The sequence below is a fragment of the Rana temporaria genome, chromosome 5, assembly GCF_905171775.1.
Source record: "Rana temporaria chromosome 5, aRanTem1.1, whole genome shotgun sequence".
NCBI lineage: Eukaryota > Metazoa > Chordata > Amphibia > Anura > Ranidae > Rana > Rana temporaria.
In genome coordinates, this window is record NC_053493.1 from 376,989,274 (window position 1) to 377,008,416 (window position 19,143).

The window sequence follows — 19,143 nt, forward strand, 5'->3', positions numbered from 1 at the left end:
GTTACGTCGGCGTAGCGCATATGAGATGCGCTACGCCGCTCTAAAGATGCGCCGGTCTACGTGAATCCCGGCCTATTTATATAGACACAGAAGGTGTGCTACACATTTTTAAAGCCTCAATGAAGACCAGCCAATCTCAAACTTTTTACTCCAGAGAAACACATAAAAAATATTTTCAGTCTCATGGAACCCCTGCTAAAAGTAATTTGTTGGTGACCAGTTGAAAAAAATGCATCTTACATTGGTGGTATACACAACACCATTCTAGACGGCTAAAATAAAGTCATTGGTGTCATGCTGCTGGCTCTACCAAGTGATGCTGGCTTCAGAATTATGCAGACATTATCAAAACAGAGGTCATACAGCCACAGCTCATGGAACCCCTAGCAACCTCTGGGGGAACCCTAAGGTTCCACAGAACCCTGGTTAAGAATAACTGATGAAGATATTGCCGGCATAATCCAACAAATAGAGCATAAAGGTTCTGCCTTCTGAGGTGTGACAGAAAGGTAAAGTTAAATTTTAACCACTTGTCGCCCACCCATGGTACATTTACTGCGGGTGGCAGCTGTTGGCTAAGCAATGTACTGGTACGTCGCTTAGCACATACGCATTGGAGTGCCCCCTTGGGCAAAAAAAATAGCCAATTACAAGATAAAAGATATGAGAAATTCAAAATCAGTAATTATTGTCTATCACTAGAAATCACTAGCTGTCCTCAGTTCTCATGGTTGAATGATGGCTAAAGTCCTTTAAATCCCTTCCTCTGAGCCCAGGCTGTCATTGGGCAACCTGGGCCTAGAGCATTACAGCACTGCAAAGCCCTTTACAGCTTCACATACTGTAAGTACTATTCTGTATACCAGTGGAAGAAGGACCTGTGATATTGTTAAATCAGGTTAGGGAGTCTCAAAACAAGACATTCAGATGAGATAGTAGACCCAGATCGTTTTAAAAAATAAGTAGGTGCTTTATTGTATACACTGCAGTGGAGAGACACAACACAGACCGATTTCCATCTCTAACGGGCAGAATGAAGAAGGAAGTGTCTTTGACTAAAAAACATCAAGTTTAACAATATATACTTTATGAATATGCATAAGCACTAGGCGTGTTATAGGTGTGATCGTATAGTTTAGTCCAATCAGCATTCATATCTTCTTAACAGCAAGGGAACAGTTTAATGGGTGGTTACATCATGTGAATAATAGAAAGTGAAAGAAAACATGGGCGGTACTGGATCAGACCAGCTAGATAAGGCTGTCCATTTCTCGGAGCAAAAATGGGAATAAACTGTTGCTTCTTATCTGGCGGTGAAGGTCATCTACGACTGAAAACTGTCTAAAAACAAGCAAGAAAGTGTATTACAAATTCATATATATATATATATATATATATATATATATATATATATATATATATATATATATATATACTCAACATTATCAGACCCCTATAATTCTACTCAATATCACTGGATTAGTCAAAAGGCCCTTGGAAAGAATTTTGAACTTCTATTTAGGAAAAACAAGAATTAGACTAAACTAGAACTTGCAAATTATCAATCTCTATGACAAGGGAGTTCTTTGAAGGACCTTTATTTTTACACCTAATTTCTGTCCTATTGGATAAGGTCAGATTTTCATACTAATATATGTTTTCTTTTAGTCTGTTCTTGCTGGAATCTACTTCTCAAATCCTCAGCGTCTGGATGTTTATGTGAACAATGTCTATATAAACCCAACTAATATAGAATGGAAGGGATCTTCTGATTTCACTCTCAAAGAGCCAACCTACCAAGGTAAATTAGTGTATGTGTGATAATTAATACTCTGACAATGCATGTAGCATTATGGTGGCATAAAAGGAAATCTGTCATGAAGCAAATACGGTGGACCTCTGACCTCTGTGTGAAGATGCTAGCAGCTTGACTGTTACACTGATCTGCTGGTTCCAATACTTTTAGTCCTTGTCCTGGAACAGGTATACAAGTGAAGGCAATGTGATGCCACAACTCTGATCTGTGTACTTGTTCAAAGGTCAGTGACCCAGAAGATTTCTGGTGAAACAATAATTAAAGAGGACCAGAGATGCAGCATAGCTACTGCTGACCCTCAGTTATCATAAAGCAGGGCAGATGTGGACAACAAATCACTCTGATTGTTTGGGTTACTAGACCAGCTTATCAGAAAATCAGTAACCTTGCCAGTATTAGTAACTGAGACAGAATTGTTAATTTGTTATATTAAACACAGTTTGTTTGTTTTTTATATATTTATTTTAATTATTTTTAGCCCCGCCCCTGACCACATTCCATCCTAGGGCAGAATGAGGTGTATCTGGTCCTGCAGCCCCCTGAGATACTTACATTACATCTCCTGGGAGTCTGCAGGATTGGCACATTGAGTAGCTGGGGGAACGTAAGGGGGTGAGCCTGGGAATGGGTCGAGCACATTATTTGAGCTGGTTGCCTACAGCCAGAAGATGCAGCCAGCTGGAGAAGACTAAGATGATGGTGTAGGACCCTCTGTGTGGCACCTGAACAGCGAATTGCAGCAGGACAACGCTGGTTTTGCTGTGTGGGTGAGTATGTGCTTTAAAGAGAACTATAGCATTACAGGTAAGTGGGAAAAACACATGGGGGTGGGGAGAGATGAGTACCACTTTAATAGAACTAACAATGTGAGTAATAAATCTATACTAATAAGATAATTATGCTTGGAGAAGAAATATCACACAAGAGGATATCCCAAAGCAAGGCTAGTGCAAGGATTTTTTTCTACTTAGGCAAAGGTGCATTTTGCTGACATTTTGGGCCTGAAGATTACTTAAAACCCACAAAAAACATCATATATTTTCTGAAAACAGACATCCTGGAGAATAAAATGGTAGTTCCATGTTTTTGTGTTACACGATAACGGTTTATGAATGTCAAAATGTCAGTAAACATACACTAAAGTTAATTTTTATGCAAATAAATGCAATGTATTACCCAGTTTTTGGTCAAATATAAAAGACGAGGCTGTGCCAAGCAAATAGGTACCAAACATGCCAAACCTTAAAATTGTGTGTGCCCATTAAATGGCAAAAAATTTGGTACCACTTGTATCACTTCCACATTGAAAGCCTCCTCCATCAGGTTTAGAAAAGTATACACACTGACATCCTCTATGTGTTAAAAGCATGTGTCTGCAAGCAATTGGCAGGGGATTCAGATTTTTTGCCCCCCCGACCCCCCACCCATCCTGAGAAGGACAAGCTGACTTATGGTTGCGCCAGTCCTGCCCCTAAGTGACATCGCTGCCCTACTAAGGAACTACTGTGATATGCGATCCCTGCCCATCCTGCTGCACTAAAAGCTCACACTCCTTCCCACCAGGTGATTGAAGGTCATGTCCCTTGATCACAGGTTTCCTACTGCAGGGGGTTCCCGCTGCACCTACCGCTCTAACTTATTGGTTCACAGAGCACAGTGCTCTACATGAACCATGGATCATCCAGTTCACCAGAACTAATCATTTCTAATCACAGAGATGATTATCTGAAATTAACAAACTGCTGTGTGTGAGGGAACCAGCCTGATCTGCCCCTAACTCCAACCCATACAAAGTGGTTTACTTATCTCTGCTAAAAAAAATATGCTCTAGAAAAACATAGACAACATTTTAACTAGTTCTATTTTTTTGTTATCTGTTTAAAAGGTCAGTATATGCCACAGCTGAACTCTTCTGTGCTTGGAGAAAACTTCTTTGACAGGGACTACAAAATGCTGTATATCCTGGTCCGAGGATCTTCCCCAGTGGAAATACGCACATCTCCCCTCATTGTTATTGCCTTTAACCTGCCTGCAATGACAGTAGACCAGTTTTATGGGCAGAACCTTGTCAGGAACCTGGCACTCTTCCTGAAGATTCCTGCCAGCAAAATTCGGATCACAAAGATCATTCCGGAGGGATCCAGACGAAGGAAGAGAGCAACAGGGGGACTCAGTGTCTCTGTGGAAATCTCAGATCCGCCTGCAGAACAGATAAACTCAACTTCCAGCAACTCCACAGGTAAAGAAAGGTCAAAGGGTGTTCCTTAAATACAATGATGGGATGGGTTATGTCCCTAGGATTGTAATTCTTTCTGGAAATTAATTTTGAAAAACCATTTCAACTCCTAATGCCGCGTACACACGGTCTGAATTTCCGATGGAAAAAGTCAGATGGGATCTTTTCGTCGGATATTCCGACCGTGTGTATGCCCCATCTGACTTTTTCCGTCGGGATTTCTGACGAACTTAGATAGAGAGCAGGTTCTCTATTTTTCAGTCGAAAATTCCAACTGAATGACGAGTTTTGCCCGGTCAAAAGTCTGACCGAGTGTACGCAGCGTTTGAAAAACATTTTTTACTACTCCAAGAAGGGAGTTGATCTTGCAAAAGTTTTTCTTGGAAAACAAACTTAGTGCAAGTTAAAGTATCACAAAAAGTACTCACATATCACTTATAAGTGCTTGTATACAGCTACAATCACCTTATGCATAATAAATGTGCCCTGATGGAAATGTAGGGCCAGATTCAGGTAGAACTTACGCCGACGTATCTGTTGATACGCCACGTAAGTTCTATGATGCGCCGTCGTATCTTGGGTGCATATTTACGCTGGCCGCTAGGGGCGCTTCCGTTGATTTACGCGTCGGATATGTAAATGACCTGGATACGCCGATTCACGAACGTACTTTCGCCCGTCGCAGTAAGCTACGCCATTTACGTAAGGCGTACGTCCGGCGTATAGTTATCCCACATAAAGCAGGGGTAAGTCATGTTAAGGTATGGGCGCGAGAACAGCGTCGTATTTTACGTCGTTTACGTAAGTTGTACGTGAATGGGGCTGGACGTAAGTTACGTTCACATCGTACGCATTGAGTCGTCGTTTCTTAGGGAGTATATGCAACGTGATTCTGAGCATGCGCGCGCATGTGCCGTTCGTTCGCCCATTCATTTACATGGGGTCACGGTTAATTATAATACAACACGCCCACTACCTTCCAAATTTGAATTAGACGGGCTTACGCCGGCCCATTTACACTACGCCGCCGTAACTTAGGGAGCAAGTGCTTTGTGAATACTGCTCTTGCCTCTCTATGTTACGTCGGCGTAGCACATATGAGATATGCTACGCCCGCTCAAACATACGCCGCTGACTGTGAATCTGGCCCGTAGTGTATATTGTTCCCCTTGTGCAGTATTATAAATAACTACTGTAGCTTAGAAGCACACCTTTGGCAAATTAAATGCATCTTTAAATTATTTTATCATGGCCTATAAACTGTATGTAGGGCCTTGTGTATACTGCCTTTTCAGACTTGCTGCGAAGGGCGTTTGTGAACCATATTCAAGACCTGTAAGAGTACAGTGTTTAGGTTTTTTGGATGGAGCATTGAACCCCAAAAAAATAAAAACAAATGTTGCAGCTTACCATTTCTTAGGTGTGATGGTTGCAGTCGTTTTCTTTTTTTAAACCTATTTTGCTTTATTGTCACCTTTTGATCCTGCCAGTAAGTTTGTTATTTTTCATCATCCGTTAACCCACCAAGCTTTCCAGCAAAAATGGCAGTTGGAGTGTTGAGACAAACCTAAAAGAACCACCCTGGGATAGGCCCTCCATGTGACCCACACTTGGCTCCAAATAGACATGTGCACACTGAAATATTTTGTTTGGGAATTTAGTTTTCGTCCGAAAAATCTATTTATTTAGTTACTCCCGAAATTCGTTTTTATTTATTTTGTTTCGTTAAAAAATACATTCGTCCAAAAATCCAAATTAAGGTTGAATCTTTCATTGAAGGCTTATGGTGTCTGTCGAATGTTCTAAGAAGATTCAACGGAGCAGCTAAAGTGTACGACGCCGCAATCGTACATTTCCGGTCGAATGTTCCGCCTACAAGCTATAGAAGAATTTTAATGTTGTATGACACTAGTAATTATTATTACTACTCAACCAACATTCAAATTCTTCTATAGCCCATGGGCCAAACATTTGACCGGAAATGTATGAGTACAGTTTAGCTGCTTGTCGAATCTTCTTAGAACATTCGACAGACACCATAAGCCTTCAATGACAGATTTAACGTTTGTATGTTTTTCGCTGCTTCGTCGAATCTTCATCGTTGATGTCGAATGGTCTACCCCAACACTGTCTCTATAATGTCGAATCTTTCCTCTCTATGTAGAATAATCTTGGAATAATAGAGTTAAGGTTAGGCACATTCGACCACAGGTTCAGATAGACACAGATTGCTATTGTCAGCATTGTGTCGAATCTCCTATCTATATCAAACTGTTGTAGGAACGAAAACGAAAATAAAGCATTTTTTATTTTCGGATCTTTTGAATTTCGGATTCTGCGCGTTAATTTTAGTTTGTTAAAACGATAACGAAAATACCCAAAATTTGAACGAATGCACATGTCTAGCTCCAAACAAGGAGGTGAACACGGAAGGAGTGTCAACTGCCTATCCTACAAGATGATCATTGTAAGCCCCCCCTGTCATTGGTACATGGTTTGTCTCATCCCTCTAACTGCTACATCTGGAGAAGAGAATGTTCTGTTGAAAAGCAACAGACTTACTGTCCAGATTACCAGATGAAAATGAAGGAAAGAAAGTCTTAGAAAGAAAACAAATGCATCCATCACATCTAAGAAATGGTAAGCTCCAATATAATAAATGTGTATCTAAAGAAATGTTTTATTTTAAATAAAGTAGGTAAGGGTTGTAAACTGTCATAAATTTATTGCTGTCTGTGTCCCCAAAAGACACTTGAGCACAAATAAAGAAGAAACCTTCCAATAGGGAAACCTATCCTGGTGACAGCAGTATAGGAGAGGGATTTCTTCTTTACTTTGGAGAGATCTTCTAGCAGGGCCCATTCACATTTGTGTGTTGCAGAAAACTGTTTTGCCACTAAGTGGGTGGACATGCAATATATAGTCCTGGTTCGTGGTAACATTGTGATATTTATGCACTGTACAATGTTCTCATATGTACAGTTGTATGCATGTATAACAGGCCAACAACCCAATGATATGTAATTCTTGTTATGTAGGTGATCTGTCATACTCGGATTTCCAGTCAATGAGTCAGAACCTGGCATCGGCAGCAATCAATGGAAGTCTCAGCAATTACCTGAATGTCACTGTTTCATCACTGTCAGTGTCCACTCCTGTGCCACCTCCGACTGACGCAGCCTGGAGCCAGGTAATACCAGTAGTTTGACTGATGAATTATGAGTTTGGTCACCTCTCCTTGTACCAGTCAGTGATTAACAATCTGACATCAACTGCTGATGTTCATCCATCATTTTCAAAGAGGACCTTGACATCTAACAGGTTGTTGGCTGTCCACGGCGTGTCTGCAGGTAGCTGTTAAGACCAATATGGGCGCGGAATGTTCTGCCACATACCGGGCAGACATGTGTAGGCACCAATGTTGCATTGTTTGCAGATCTGCTCTCCTCTCTGCTCTCTTCTCGGGTCTCGCTTCTCTTGTGCTATGGTTGTCCTTCTGGACTCAGATGTCTGACAGCTTTTGGTGGATCAGTGTGTGCCATGTCGATCGGTCTTGTGCCAGGGTTTTCCAGGAGGTGGTGTCAATATCCAGGGACTTGAGAGAGGGACTTTCAGCGCGTCTTTGTATCGCTTCTTTTGTCCCCCGCGATCTCTTTCATTGAGACAGCTCACCATAGAGGAGCTATTTGGGGATGTGGTGGTCTGCAATCCTTGCAACATGGCCTTGTACCAGTCAGTGATTAGCCATCTGACATAAACTGCACTCAGTGCTTCAATGCATGCACTCAGTTACCTGAATGTCAGTGACAGTGTTGTGCATTCTGAATGTCAGGATTTCCTATGTATTGCCTAAATCAATTATTGGTGGTCCATAGATTGTCAGTTAGCCTGTGTATACTGCAGGGAAACATCACAAAATAATAGCACATTGAGACACCACTGTAAAGAAACCAAATGCCTATGGTCTGTTACACCTCAACAATTCATGTACCCTGTATGCTTCATACCTAGGTAGCAATAATGTGACGTTTAAAAAAAAAAAAAGCGAAATATTTAAAGTATATCTAAAGCCAAAACTTTAGTAGAGATTGATTAACCCCCATCAGTTTATTTTTCATCTCTGTCCCATTTGAGAGATTTCCTTTCATGTCTTATTATATAGATACAACATAATGGTTATCATTGGAACAAGTGTCCCAATTGTATAATTTCCCCTCTCTTCCTGTTCTGGTCACAACACAAGTTTTGGATTTTCCTTAATTCTTAGTGAAACTCTGATGGCAGTTCTAACCTCTCATCAGTCAAAAATTACAGAAAACTTTGGCTTTAAAAATGGCACATTGAGGCACCAGGGTAAAGAAACCCGAAACCTTATGATCTGTTGCATATAGATTTTATACTTAGGTAACTATAATGTGACACCGCAAAAAGATTTGGAAACAACAAAGAAAAAATATCTAAAGTATATCTAAAGCCAAAACCTTTATGTTTTATTTTAAATAGAGTAGAGATTGATTAACATCTATCAGTTTATCTTTCCATTTTCTCATTCTTAAAGCAATCTGATGGTTATTTTAACCCCTTGTCACTCTAAAACTAATATAGATTTGCCTTTAGAATAATGGCACATTGAGGCACCAGTGTAAAGAAACCTGAACCCTTATGTAGCACTACCCCCATAGGAGCTGCTGGTTTAGATTTGGGTTTTGCACGTTACCTCTAAGTTCGTTGTCAGGGGAAGAAAGTCTGTAGAAATTGCATGTCCACACAAGATGTAAAACCTTCAACTGTTAGGTTTTATTTTTGCTGCATAAAACTTGTGAGAAAGTGGAGAGTATAGAGAGAAGGGGAAGGTTCAGGTACATGGTACAGAATGCACAAAAACATCTAAGTTCCAGTATTCACCACTCCCTCCTGAGTGGGTATTGCTCACCCGGATAGACCCCTCTCACATGGCCTAGCAGCCAGAATGATGCACGAACAGTATGAGAGCAGTCTCTGCCACAGACCGTCTGAGAACAAAAGATGGATAGTCAGGGATCCTCTGCCACAGGATTTAAGTCCCAAACTTCCTGCCTCACAAGTAAAAGAGCCTTTAAGCCGATCCGGCGGACTGTAAGACAAATAGAGTAGTGGATTCCTTTTTAACAAAGTCACCAGGCCTCTCCCGAGACATTAGCTTGCCTTGCTTGGTCTCCTCCAGGGCAGGTCCTCCCCTGATTTATTTCGTTAAGCAGCTTTCCCCACGTAGATGGACAGCTTGCGATCCCCTTTAGAATCATAGGCCCCAGCCAGCATAGCTGGGCCTACTCAATAGAGATGCAGCCTTGGACCAACGTGGTCCCGGGGGGTGGAATCACACACACATACCTTGCGCCAGGAGGGCCACGAGGCGAAGGACACCGAAAACCGACGTCTGCCCCTAAGTATCCCTTCACAGCATGCACAGTGGGGCACCACTCCCAATGGGCTGCTTCCGAGAAGGGTCACTTAACGCACCATGGTTTGCTTGTGTTCCAACATAGGCCTGAGGTGGTAACGCCACCTACAGGCAACAGGGGAAAATCCTACAAAGCATAACCATAGCCAGAACAGAGGCTAATTTCACTGGAATTCAACAAAGTCTGAGCCCACTATTGGCTCAGACGCCTTCTAAATTTAGAATAGCGCCCCAGTCATTGGGAGCAGGGCGCTACACTTATGGTCTGTTACACCTCAACAATTCATGTATATTTTATACCCTGGTAACTTTAATGAAACTCCTCAAAAAATATGCAACAATCAAGAAAAAAATATTTAATATTTAAAGGCAAAACGTTATGTTTTATTTTAGATAGACTTTTCCAGAGTGTGGAAAGATCAGAACTTCATTAGAAAGTGTAGAGCTGTGGGAATTTCTAATATACAATTGAAATATGTCATGTACATTAAATGTCTATAAAGGTAAAGCCAAGATAAATATATACAGGGCAGTGATGTATCGGAATACAGTGACAAAGAAATGTTGTGCTTTTTAGGTGGCAGGGCAACCTGTTGAGAGCAGGAACCAGTCATCATCTACTGGAAACTATCTGGCTACAGTGTCCTCACTAAAAGTAATCCGTGAACCTGTGGCTGGATTGCATGGACAGGTGCTGTCACAACAACCATCTATAATGGCCGTAGATTCCAATGTAAGTTCTCTTTAAGCTCTTTTGCAACAAACTGTGACTGTTATCAGAAGCTCATTCATAAAAATGTATTTTATGCCTTCTTCACTTATTACAGGTACTTATATCGTGCTTTTCAGAGCACTTTACATATATTGTACATGCACATCAGTCCTTGCCCCCAGGAAGCTTACCATCTAAGGTCCCTAACTTCACATTCATATTAGGGCCAATTTAGACAGGAACCAATTAAGCTTTCAACATGTCATGTAGGCACAGGGAGAACATGCAAACTCCAGACAGGTTGTGCCTTGAACCAACAACCCTAGTGCTGCTAGGTAGAAGTTGCTAACCACTTAACCACTGTGCTACCTTAGTTACCTTATTTATATTCTTCTAAAAGAAGGGCAGGGTCCTCTTCCTCTTCAGCCTGCTTTGGTGGTGAGCAATCCTGTATAATGCAGAGGACGGTGAGAACGTAAGGACATCAGCACCGCTCTCTGCATCAATACACTGTGAGTTCAAGGCACTGTGCTCAGGCTCCCTATAGCTCGTCTGCCATCCATCTATCCCATCAGAATGCATGTGCTTCCATTGTGGAGTCTCTCATTAGTCAGAGATAGGAACTACAGGTAACAGTGTGCAGACTAAACCCCTGTTTTTAACACATACTGTTAGACAGATACATTTTTTTGGTCGCAAGCTGGTCGGTAAGTAGAACTTGGATTTTTCCTTGGTTGTTTTTTGTCATTTTGTTGCCCTCCAATGCTCCTTGCTGTAAGGCCAGTTATAGATGTGGACAGCGGCTCACTTTTTGTATATCAGTGTCAGTCACCCTGGAAGACTGAGGACATTTTGTGGAGGAAAATAAACAATTCAGGGGACAGTTTTGATTTCTACCTTGCGCTGGGCTTTAACTCTCGGCACTGTTTTCTTTGTAGGGAAATTGCATTTCCGTGAGCAGCAGTTCATTGTCACTAACAGCAAGACTGAAATATGCAAATAACACCTTTGCCAGCAATGGACTGACGGGGAACACTACCATATTGTTTGACAGCTGCTGGGCCAACTACACCGACCTTGTTCTCAACCTACCAGGTAGGAGCAACATTTCATATCTCTGCTTCTGTGTGCATCTAAATGGCTAAGTTACATGTAAGTGGTTCTAAAGTCACCCTGTTGTAAAAAGAAAGTTCAAAAAACAGGTCTCCAACGGGGAAATTACATAATTACCTTTCCTGCTGCCTGCACCACCTAAACCTGGCCATACACTAATAGATTTCTTTGGTTCAGCTTGCAGGCTGAACCAATGAAAGTTAACAGATTCCTCCATTCACACGAACGGCATGGGTGAACAAATCCCCCCACACCCATTGACAGCCACTAGTGCCCAAACAGTGTCTGCAGCTGATTGGCTACGGGTGCTGTTCGGCTGGCATTTCTAAGCCCATTTTCTTCAACATAAGTTAATTGAGAAATTAACTTTTATCGATCCATTGTTAGGATTTGGATTGATTCCTCTAAATCGGCCAACATTCTAACAGTGTATGGCCAACTTAACACTGCTCTGTTGAAGAAAAATTGTCCCTCACAGTCTCTGCACAAAACAACACTTTCGGGAGTGTCTAGCTCCTGTGTGCCCCAATGAGCACTGTGGTTCCTCCTACTAACCCCCACAGGACACAGAAGAGGCTATGAATCTCATATGATTGAACAATTCTCCAAACACAAGTTCCCTGTGTATTCCCTGTGTAGTTTACTTCATAGGGAGCCATCGATTCTATCTTTTTCTGTCTCCTGTGCCTCTGAGATAGTAAGTAAAGGGAAATGTTAGACATGTGCGATTCCGTTCGTAACTAATGGATTTTCCTACAAATTTTTTTAGTATTGGTACATTCGGATCAATTCGAACATCCGAATAGCTGAAAGTACTAAAATACGAAAATGATGGAATTACGAATAAGCAAAATAACGAACAAGCGAAAATACGAACGTACGATTGGACAAACTTACTAAAATACGAAACACCGAAACAGCAAAAGAACGAAAATTAGATCTATAACGAACGATTTGCATTCCGTATTTTAACTCCTTTGTCTGTTCGTAATTTCGTATATACGTTTTTTTCATTCGTATGTTCGTATTTTCATTTGTGTGTTTTGTAAACCCATCTGTCTGTTCGTAAATTTGTGTACTCGTATTGTTCTTTCGAATGGGCACTGGGCAGTGTAGTTAGTGAGTGATGTATCTTACTTAATATCTTAGCCAATCAGCTTATCTCTTTTGTGCTGAGTCACCTTGGACAGTGTAAAGCCTCGTACACACCATCTGACTTCAAACAAACTTTTCCATGGATTTTTTCCCGAAGGGAGTTGGCTGGACTTTTGAAACCGAAAAAGTCTGTCCGATGGAGCGTGCACACGGTCGGATTTTTTGCAAAATGCTAATTTTGAAGTTTGTTGGCAAAAAGTCCGACCGTGTGTACGGGGCTTAAGAGAAAGTCTATCTTAATATAGATTAGCCACGTGTTGAAAATGAAACTAAAATACAAGATTGAAAATGACCGCGCCTCAATGTATTTACGAAAGTACAAAATTACGAATCCATTAAACGAAAATTATTATCTATAGTGAATCTTTAGTGGAAAAAATAGTAGCGCTCTGTTTCATAAAACAGTACTAGTAAAGTGATTATATTAAAATAACATAAATTAACACATAAAAATTAACAAGTGAAAGTGTTTTCAAAGAAAGTTGAAAAAAAAAATATTCATATAAAAGTGTCCATAAATCACTCCAATCTTCAAGTGATTAAGCAGTGATTGATCAATGAATGGTATCTTTCTTGAAGAAATCTTGATACAAACTTTCCACCACACCTCATGTGCTTGTGAATCCACACCCAAAGGAAAAAACTCACCAAAACAATATGCCTCACATTCACATGTTCGGCAAAATAGCTTGATAACCCACCCGGGTTGATAGACAATTCCAACGGTGATCACAAATCAATCAAATCCACATGAAAAAGTAAATAAAATGCTTCCAATGGTGAAGTATGTAAAACCAATTTATTAAAAAGTGCTCACAAATCCTCACTCATTGTACTCGTATGTTATAAAATTCACACAGACACTTCAATCAAAAAAGTTCTCTAATGAAGGAGACTTGCAGTAAGAGGTTAGGTTATTGCGGTCACGGCGGACACCGAACACCCAGCAGATCTCACCCTCCACTTGCTCGCTCACTTCTCAAGCCGTAACAGCTACCTCCCTCGGCGGTGATAGTATGTATAGGGATCACAAAAAATTGCCGACCCCTATACCGCAATAACCTAACCTCTTACCGCAAGTCTCCTTCATTTGAGAACTTTTTTGATTGAAGTGTCTGTGTGAATTTTATAACATGCGAGTACAATGAGTGAGGATTTGTGAGCACTTTTTAATAAATTGGTTTTACATACTTCACCATTGGAAGCATTTTATTTATTTTTTCATGTGGATTTGATTGATTTGTGATCACTGTTGGAATTGTCTATCAACCTGGGTGGGTTATCAAGCTATTTTGCCGAACATGTGAATGTGAGGCTTATTGTTTTGGTGAGTTTTTTTTCCTTCGGGAGTGGATTCACAAGCACATGGAAAGTTTGTATCAAGATTTCTTCAAGAAAGATACCATTCATTGATCAATCACTGCTTAATCACTTGAAGATTGGTGTGATTTATGGACACTTTTATATGAATTTATTTTCTTTTCAAGTTTCTTTATATGTTTATGGATCATTCACATGCACTATTAATTCACTTTCACTTGTTAATTTTTATGTGTTTATTTATGTTATTTTAATATAATCACTTTACTAGTACTGTTTTATGAAACAGAGCGCTACTATTTTTTTCACTAATGATTCACTATATACATTTCTATTTAAGTAGCAGCTGTAGGTAATCAAGTTTATCCTGTGCGCAGTGGTGGTAAAATTTAGAAAGTTACTAAGGGGCGTTAATTAGCTTTGTTTACCAGCGTTTATAGAAAATTATTATCTAACAAAATTACGAATTTCGAATCAACAAAAATAAATTAGACAGAATTACGAATCATTCAGTATAAACGAAAAATAAAACTGTTACGAAAATACAAACGGGTCCGAATAGGAAAACTTGCGTCTTACGAAATACGAATGGGTCTGAATAGGAAAACTTGCGTCTTACGAAATACGAATGGGTCCGAATAGGAAAACTTGCGTCTTACGAAATACGAACGGGTCCGAATAGGAAAACTTGCGTCTTACGAAATACGAATGGGTCCGAATAGGAAAACTTGCGTCTTACGAAATTACAAATCTTTACGAACCTACGGAATGAGACGAAACAAAAAAATAATTTTTTTTTGTTATGCGCATGTCTAGGAAATGTCCCCAGTGTGGACAGGAATAAAAAAAACATGATAGAGAGTCTAACCTTTCCCAATTCTATCAATACCTTAAATCGAAAATCCACGTTTTAATATTGGTTAACCAATATTTTTTTTTAAAAAGTGTTTGCTGCAATACTCACCCTTAATGCTGAGCTATCCTCCACAGTACTTCTTCTCTGCAAGTGTCATACAATTCACTTCTTAAAAGCCCAGGCTGTCATGGACCTTCTCCTGTGCAGGGGGGGGGGGGTGTCATAACGCAGGCTGGTCTTTCAGTACTCCTGGACTATGGAAGGACCACCCACTATCAAGGAAGGACCTGTGACCTAACCAGACCAGCCTGAAGACTGTAGGAAAATGAAAAGTATGTATAGATTTTTTTTTTTTTTATATATATATTTCCGGTAGGAGGGTTAACAAAACGTTTGAAAGCAGATGTGAGACATTAACCAATTAGTCTCCATAATATGGACACTGCGCCTCTTTTGCATTGTCTTTATCTATGTTTTCAATTATTATTATAAAGCTTTTTAAGTAGAAAACAATATACTTGTTATAATCTTTTCTTCTGTCTGTTACAGGTAAGGGATACAGGCTGGAATTTGAACTGAACAATGTCTTCGCTCAGACCAGATCGTTCGATGTCAAAACCTTATCGTCAACAACTGCTCCGCAAGCAACTGCTCCACCAATTGTAGTACCCAATAATGGAGATTCAGCCGTCTACAGCCCCTTCCATAAGCTGCTGACACTGATGGTCACACTGATTACCACTAATCTGTTTATGGGCAGTCTTTAAGACATATTATATCACTGGTGAGTTACATTTCTATCATAACTGTGAGAGCCTAAAATGCAAAAATGTTATAGATTAAATATATGTATATTTAAATAAAACTTAGATAATTTATAAACATTTTAATATTGTATTAATATTCAATAGGACAAAAACGAACACAGCTGTGACCTGTTGTATCACTAACATGTGAATGCAAAGGGAACACAGGTATCAAATGCAAGTACCTAGAGGTGATTGTATGTACCTTGAAGACATGATGGTACCCCCAAGTGTTTGGGCACTTTTCTCTGCAATAAACAAATAATAAAAACTTTTCTCTGCAAGCCTTGGCACTTCCAGGTGGTGGCAATCTACATGCTCCCACCTTCTTGTTGGCCAACAAGAGTGAAAGTAGAAGATGGGGTAACCTGATACTACCGAGATGCTGAAGCTTTGCAGATTAGAGTGTTTTATATTTACGGTTTATGGGATTCCGCCATGCTCTTTTAGACTGAAGTATATTTTGGCACTTTTAGTCGCTGCTATTTATTAGTGTACTGCAGGCATGTCCAAAGTCCAGCCCACTGGCCCATTGCGGCGCTCAGGGATTTGTTGGGGGGGCCACAAACGATATAAACCCTATTTATCATTTAATTCTGGCAGCCTTGGAGGGGACAAGGAGGGGGCAGGACGAGCGCCGTCAGATTACATACAGGAGAAGCTCTGCAGCCTCTGTAATAGGAAGTCCTGGACTGGTATTGGATGACTGTTCTGTCTTTCATAGGAGGCGGGACTTTGTATTAAAGAGGCCACTGAGGAAACAGGAGATTCTCCTGTATGTAATCTGTCGGTGTCCCGTAGAACTGTAGTCAAAACTTTTTTTACATTTTGGAAAGAGCAAGAGAGGGTTATAATCCCTGTCAGAATTGTTTTGGCCATCTGTGTCCCATTGCGGAGATTTCCTATCAGTTCCCATCTCATAGCCAACCAGGAAGTGAAAAGAAATCTCCAAAAAATAGGGGAATTCCTTGGGGGTGCCCCAGGTCACCAGAACTAGTGTCCCCATTGGAAGATTTCCCCTCTATTACTTTTCTGGGGACAACCCAACATTTGGGATTTTCATTTTCTTTTACTTTTAATGATAATTGTAAACGACAAGGACAAATAGAATCTCTTTAATGGCGGCAGAGACAGCAATACAAACAGGTGTTCTAATCCCTCTCCACTCTATACAAAAAAAAAAAAATTTCCTTTAGACCCTTTCACACCGGGGCCACCCGTGCGTTCACGGTAAAGTGCTGCTCGGTTCAGCGGTGCCCTACCGTTGTTTAAGTGGCTGTTTTGACCCCAAAAAAGGGGTTAAAAACTACTGTGTTGTGTCGCTTCCGAAGTGCTTTTCAGGCACTTCGGAAACGCTGCCCATCCATTTGAATAGGCAGGGGCATTTTGGGAGCACTGTATACAGCGCTCACAAACCGCTCCAAAGATGCTGCTTGCAGGGCTTTTTCTGTTTCAATAGTGTTTATTAAATTTCTTGGAGACAAAAGATGTACATATCAGCGTAACTTTTTTCTATAGGTAAGGGTTTGACTATCTATTTAACATCATCGAAAGCCTTCGCCTATTTGGGGTTACCACCCCCCATATCACATGGATAACCACATCATACAATTGGCAAATTAGTCGCTATTAACCATCACTTCGGATATGTATGAAGGAGGAAGTGAAGCAGAAAAAATAAGGGATTGCAGTCCCGTTGGGGAATGACAAGAAAGGAAACAGTGAGATAAGAAAGAAGAGGGGGGAAGGGGGGGAGTTGGGGCTCCGTGCTCCTTAAAAATAATCTTCAAGATAAACCTACGAACCTCTCGACCCAGAGTCACCAGTTAAGTAGTAGATCCACGGATCCCAGACCTTATGGAACTTCTTCATCTTGTCCTGTGCGATAGCCGTTAGCCGCTCATTCAACATAAGCCAGGACAATTTGTGTTTAAGTTGATCAAATGGCAAGGCCGCGGACCTTTGCAGGGCTTTTTCTAATGTCCCGCAAGTGCAATGCCCGGGTGTAAAAGGAACCCAATGCAATGAATGGGAGGCAGTTTTCAGGCACTTTAGAAGGCGCTATTTCTAGCACTAAAACGCCTGAAAACTGCCTCAGTGTGAAAGAGGACTTAGTTATACTTTATATTGCTTGTAAACCTTTAACCACTTCCTGCCCGGCCTATAGCAGATTGACATCTGGGCGGTGGTTATGTTATCCTGACTAGGCGTCATATGACATCCAGTAGGATAACATGCCGGCCCAGCGCGGCGATCACAAGTGTGGCGTGTCAGTCTGACATGCTGCATCTCCGACTGTGGTAAGAAGCTTCTTACCATGTGATCAGCTGTGACCAATCACAGCTGATCATTGCGTGAACCAGGAAGTGCCGGAAAAACGTCATTCCTCAGTTTGTGCTGACAGGGAGAGCCGGTCAGCGGCTCTCCCTGTTGGGGGGGATGTCTGTGCTGATAATAAGCACTTTGATTATCAACACAGCCCCCATCAGATGTGCCCATCAGCTGCCAATCAGTGCCCAACAGCTGCCAGTCAGTGCCCTCTCAATAAAGTCTCTCAGTGCCACAGTGCCAATCAGTGCCCATCACAGTGCCAATCAGTGGCCAGCAGTAACACCTGTCAGTACCTCATCAGTGCTACCCATCAGTGCTATCTATTAGTGTCCATTAGTGCCATCTATCAGTGCCGCCTGTCAGTGCCCATCAGTGCCACCTATCAGTGCCCATCAGTGCAGCATATCAGTGCCGCCTATCAGTGCCCATCAGTGCTGCATATCAGTGCCCATCAATTCTACATATCAGTGCCTCCTCATCAGTGTCCATCAGTGCCACCTTATCAGTGCTGCCTCATCAGTGCCCGTCAGTGAGTGTGACCAGCTCTCAATAGATCCAGTTTACAAACCCCCCGGGGCGGCTGCAGAGTGGATTGCACAAGGGTCTTGTACGTCTTTGGCTCTGTTTTAGATCCGAATTCAGGCAAAAATTTGGACCCGATTCGTCCCTGAAACGGAGAACAGGGACGCACCGGACCCCTGCTGTGAGCTGAATCCAAATTCAGTGTGAACCCAGCCTCAATAAATCTCACAGATTTTAGTTGCATTTTCAATAGCTTTTATTTATTGAAATTTATTGTTTTTCTCTATTTTATAGATCAGTTGGATCATCAAGAACAATGAAAAGTGGCCAAGATTTACAGAAGATACTTTTCCGTGTGTTATAAATCAACAATATCAATATTTACTGATACTATTTACTATGAAGACATTTATTATAAACAATCTGTATATTTTTAAATTTAAAAGAAAACTGCTATATAAAGCATGTAGTACAAAAAGAACCATGAAAGTACAGCATTTTTAAGGGTGTTTGCCTCTTTTTTCTGCCCTTCATGTCAGCTTATGTGTCCATGCACAAATAGACATTTAGAGACACGGGCGCATAGAGGCCAGCATGTTCAGAAGAGGAGCATTTTGTCATTCAAAAACGCTTGACGTGCCTTAATGCATTTAAACGTGCGTTAACGCTAGGCATAGCAAGCACCTGAGCGTTCAAACATTTCAATAGCTAGAATAAATTAATATTCTGACCAACGAAATTAATAAAAGCCCAAGTACTTGATGTGCTTAAACGCATTTGCAAAAATTTGCAAAATTGTGGCTTTAGGTGCACTTTTGATGCTACTTTTATCCTAC

General features: G+C 41.0%; 1 pseudogene; it reads left to right on the forward strand.

Moving 5' to 3' along the window:
- The window catches only part of LOC120941314, a 258,756-nt pseudogene extending 239,862 nt beyond the window's left edge, over nucleotides 1-18,894 (forward strand).
- Nucleotides 18,895-19,143: the final 249 nt, after the last annotated feature.